The sequence below is a fragment of the Pteronotus mesoamericanus genome, unplaced genomic scaffold (assembly GCF_021234165.1).
Source record: "Pteronotus mesoamericanus isolate MK-2021 breed Mesoamerican mustached bat unplaced genomic scaffold, CSHL_Meso_final contig_177, whole genome shotgun sequence".
Classification (NCBI taxonomy): Eukaryota; Metazoa; Chordata; class Mammalia; order Chiroptera; family Mormoopidae; genus Pteronotus; species Pteronotus mesoamericanus.
In genome coordinates, this window is record NW_026555073.1 from 310,263 (window position 1) to 315,428 (window position 5,166).

Below are 5,166 nucleotides of genomic sequence, written 5' to 3' on the forward strand. Positions count from 1 at the left end.
ACCTAAATACCCACTTTTTAAAAACCTACTTAGGAAGCAGAGTGGTGTAGTGGGAAGGTGCGTGGGCTTTGTGAGCAAACAAGCCTGGGCTGCATTCAGTTCTGAACCTGTGGGCTTGAGTGACTGCTCTCTGACATTCACTTTCCTCGTTTGTACAATGACGGAGACAGGTACTTCTGAGGTGGCTGAGAGCAGTAGGTGTGAGCACGCATGCCACACAGGTGTTTAGTCGGGAAAAACATAATGGTTAAAGGTGCACGTTGTGGGGTAGACTCACTGCTTCACAATGTCACATGTCACATTGCGTTAAAAACTTGGCTGTTTATTAACTGGGAACTTTGACTCTATAATCTCAGCTATAAAATGGGGATATTAACAGTTCTCACTTCACAGAGGAATTGTGAGAATTCTGTAAAACATGTAAAGTACTGTCCCTAGCATGTAAGTGCTCAGTAAATCTTGTGGCTATTACGATTATTACTGGAGACAGAAATGTGAGTAATATATGGTAGATAACCAGGAAAATGTTCTCAAGTTATTTTCCAAAGAAAGCTTGAGTCCACTTTTATAGACAATATCACATCGTTTAATATATTAGTGTATTGCTCTTATGAAGCACCTCTAAAAATATTCTCCCTACTTTGTTAGGCAACTACCAACCTATACTGAATTATTGGAAGTTCAAGCTAATTTGGAATATCATTAATGTTTTCTAGCTCAACTCCATTGGTAACATCTCTTAACCCCAAAACTTAATGTACATTCCTTGCATAAATTTAATGAGGACAGACTTATGTAAACTAAAATTACATCACATTTGTTTACTGGAGTGTAAGGTAGCCATGAGGTGAACCCGTCTAATTTAGAGAATGTTGAAAGATCCAAAGTGTAGAACTGAAAATTAGTGTGAGTCAGCAAAAGTGTAGAGACTTGCTAATAAAGACAATCTACTTTAGAGATGAGAAACCCATTCAGCACGCATCCTTGATAGTTTAGAAAGTTCTGTTTAAGAATATCTTAAGCTACCGCATGATTGTTTGACAAAATGGAATGGGACATTAAAAAAATAAATAGTTATTTAATGAATATAAATTTTGGTCTGCACACATTTTTATTAATGATTCTGTGAAGGAACAGACCAGTGAATTTCATAAGAACGAATCTATAGGGCAAAGTTCGAGGCTGTCCAAATGGTTTTATTGTGGTTTATTGTGCACTGTGGCCTGGAGGTAAAACAGACGGTAGCAGCATTTTCACCAGTAGTGAATTTGTGAGTTAAAAGAACAACTTTTTAATCTACTGCATAGGGCAGTCATGAAGACTATAAAATATATGTACATTAAAATTGGATCACATATACATAAGGAAATGGAAGAATGTTATGTAATTGGATAGGTTTATATATAATAAAAGAAATAAGAACATTAAAAAGAGGATATGTGCAAAGCGAGTGGGTTAGAGTAAGACGTCAAGATGGAGAAAGGAGTGTTTGATGGGAGAGTGGCTTCTCTCTGCTAAGCTCTAAATTAAATGACTCTTCTTTTTATTTATTAAGGCAGAGAGTGGTAGATTTAGAACTCTACGAAGACAGGAATCAAATGAGTTTTTTTTAAGTGCTTAAGTTTTCTATTCAAGATAATGGTAAATATTAATCAGGCAATATTTGTTCTGGTTTCTCCTAGTAATTTATCTCTGAACTCAACCTATTCACTGCTTCCTAGGGAGCCAGTTCATCATCTTTTATTTTTGTACATGAGTTAATTAACAGTGATACTAGATACTAGCAGTGTTCTCTTTCTCACTTGAGGCTTGCTATAGTCTCTAAGAGAAATATTACAAAGTAGGACTGTGTAAATATCCTTAGAACAGAGAACAAGATATTACGATCTGAAAACCATGTTGTGTTTTTCGTCTCATGGTTAAAATATCAATTGTGAGTGAAATGATGAATGTATGAAATCCACTTATTGACAGTTTATAAAGTCCATGTATTTTCCCAGATGCCTCCTGGCACAAAATGGTATAATCTTTGTGTCCCCAGTCTCTTTAGAAGATTGGACATTCTACCTGCATCAATAATGCACCATTACTATGCTTGTTAAAGTGCAAAGCTTTTGTAATACGGAAAATGTCTTCATAATAATCACTGTTAAGTATGACATTTTAACCTCTGAAATGGCGTATTTATGGACGTGATGAAGATATTCATTTATTCTATTCCATTTATTTTTATATACAGAATATGCCTACATGAGAGAACTATTTCTACTCATTCCATATCTTTTAACCCAAGCTAGTTTATTGGTGCTCTAGTTGTTTTTGGCCGGGACAAAGGCAAGGTAGTTTTTGTATATATAGAAAGTACTAGAATTACAGAATGTTAATGCCGCTGTCAGGATTGACCCACTCATGTCTTCTGACGCCTGCTGCATGAGCCTGCTTCTGTTCCTCCCAAACTGTTGTCTTTTCCACCTCATTTTGCTACGATGACCTTCCTCATGTGATTGTATGACTGTTTTATTTTTAAGACTGGGGAGTCTTCCTAAGTTCATCAACCAAGGTTTTCTATTAAGTGCCTTCCATCGCCTTACCCACCTGAGTTCCTTCCTTCTCCTCCGCAGACAGGAGGTCCTGCCCATCACCCATGTGGGAAGGCAGGGGGGCGCCCATCCAGAACAAAATTCCTCTTTCCTTTCCACCACTCTGTCTCCATAGGTTTTTTGTTTTTGTTTTTTTTACTATGGGCAGTGAGCAGTAGCACGCCACTGATTATTCAGTTACAAAAACTATCATGATGTTGATGATTAATATTTTCAGACTTCCCTTTTGTAAAATAGGTAAAAATTCTAATGTTGAAGAGATACTGGGTTTTTAATGGAGACAATTTTAAGGAATGCTTTTACAACACTCCAGTGTATGAACAGATATAGCCTCCCAAATTCCATAAAATCAACTTTAACTTAAAAACTAAATATATGTCAAAGAGTATTTTTGACCAAGCAGTATCGGGGAATCAAATAATCCCATGGATGTAGTCAAATTCCGGAAGGATTGCAACTCCTTTCTTTTTCTTTTTTTCAGAATTTTAAGGTTTTATTAACACAAATACAATGTGTACACAATCTGTCTACTCATTTTCTTCACTGCGCAGCCTGGCACTGGGATTGGTGTCTCAGCTGCTCTGTCCACAATGGCTTTGCGGTTCTTCGAGGAGACGTTGTGAGCAATCTCAGCACAGTACGGTTTGTTGCACATCAGCAGCACTTCAAGCTCCTTGACGTTGTGGACCAAGAATTTTCGGAAACCACGGGGCAGCATATGCTTTGTTTCCTTGTTGCTCCCATAACCAATGTTGGGCATCAAGATCTGGCCCTTGAATCTTCTGCGCACCCTATTGTCAATGCCTCTGGGTCTCCGCCATTTCCGCTTAATTTTGACATATCAGTCTGACTGGTGCCGAATGAACTTCTTGGTCCTCTTTTTGACAATCTTGGGTTTCACGAGGGGTCTGAGGGCAGCCATGGTGCCGAGTAAGAGACGGCTGCCACCTCCGTAGACAGCGCTGAGGAAGAGAGTCTTTTGAATGATGATAATAAACACAAAAGACCTTTATAGTGCACCAAAAAAATTTCCTTCTATGTGACAAGATGTGAGCAATGCAATTTGATACTATTAGAAATTGTCAACAAAATGATGTTGACCCATTGAGTGGTGACCTTCGCAGGAATGGACTGACAGAGATCTCCCAAAAAAAATTTCACCACATGAATCATCAGCTAGTGTGGGGAAACTTTTTCATTAAAACCTAAGTCAATATCCATTTCTACTCACCCATCAGATACCTCTTGGGCTTTTCAAGTTTATAGATGATTGAAGTAGATAGTTTCATGTCAGAAAAGTTACGCACAGTGGTTCACTTAGGGATTTTAGAATCCTTGTCAAACCACCTTACAGATACCCACTTTCTAGACGGATGACTTTTTTGGATCATGTTTAATTTAAAAAAATGGCAACATTCTAATGGTACTATCCCAGGGAACAGCTTAGGCACAGGCCAGTTGTGCTTTACCATGTTATAAATCTATTTCTTAAAATTAGCTGATATATATTAATTTATGGTATAGAGTGCGCTGAACAAGGACTCAAGAGAACTTGATTCTTGTTCTAATTATGTTGTTATTGAGCTATGTAACCTTAGGCCAACCACTTTGGATCTTTGGATTTTAATTTCCACATGTATAAAATATGAGAACTAAGTTATTTAAGATTCTGTTTCATGCTGAACAGACCAATGGTATTATTTTACTTATTGTAGGACAACAAAGAATATAAACAAAGAAACAAAATTATATGATTTAATTATTAATAAAAATAGCCCTTTGGAATCTGGGGACACATATCTTTCCCTAATCAGATTCATTTCATGGCATTAAAACAAGGTGTGCACAGAAGATTCAGTACCTTTATACAGGAATAGCATTTGGGGGATGGTCAGGAACTTCTAAAGGTACTTTTAATCCCTGTAATTTTGATCCCTAAATTTGCATATGCCTTGTGTTCAAATGGAAATTCAAACACCCTGTTGGTGGCAGCAATAATTTAATTTTACTTTTCATAAAAGTATATTAAGTGTAAGATTTATAGACAATTAAGTGGAAAAAAGTTAACTATATAGTAGAAACATTTTCCTTTCCCAACATTTTGAAATCCATTTCAAACTGCTAACTTTAAAAGTAAGAAAAATATTTCATTTTGTCCATGTTACAAGTAATAGTATATGCATTTACATCTCCCTTGTAGCTCCCTTGTAGCTCCTTGTAATGGTAGTGGTTTCAATGGCTGGGTCCTAGGCATAGCGTTGTTAAGATTTCCCGGGTGATGCCAATATGCAGTCAGGGTTGAGCAGCGCTGATCTGGCAACTTTTCCACTTCTAATCAGAGGGTACTTCCTTGTCATGAGATACGAAAAATCCAAAAGAAAAGTATCGTATTGTAATCTGCCGCCCACTGTGTATTATCTAATATAAGTGAATGTCTGACGCGCGCGTGTGTGAACAAAGAGGGAATTGTGTATCATAGAGAATTCATAGAAGCCTTTGAAGTATTTGCAATTTTGAGTTGGGTTTGAAGTGTCATGTTGTCAATAAATCGTCTAAGATTCTACCC

At 37.0% G+C, this 5,166-nt stretch overlaps 1 pseudogene; it reads right to left on the minus strand.

Annotated features, from left to right (window-relative positions):
* Positions 1 to 3,127: 3,127 nt before the first annotated feature.
* Positions 3,128 to 3,570, minus strand: LOC129065323 (60S ribosomal protein L32-like; annotated as a pseudogene).
* Between the last annotated feature and the right edge of the window lie 1,596 nt (positions 3,571 to 5,166).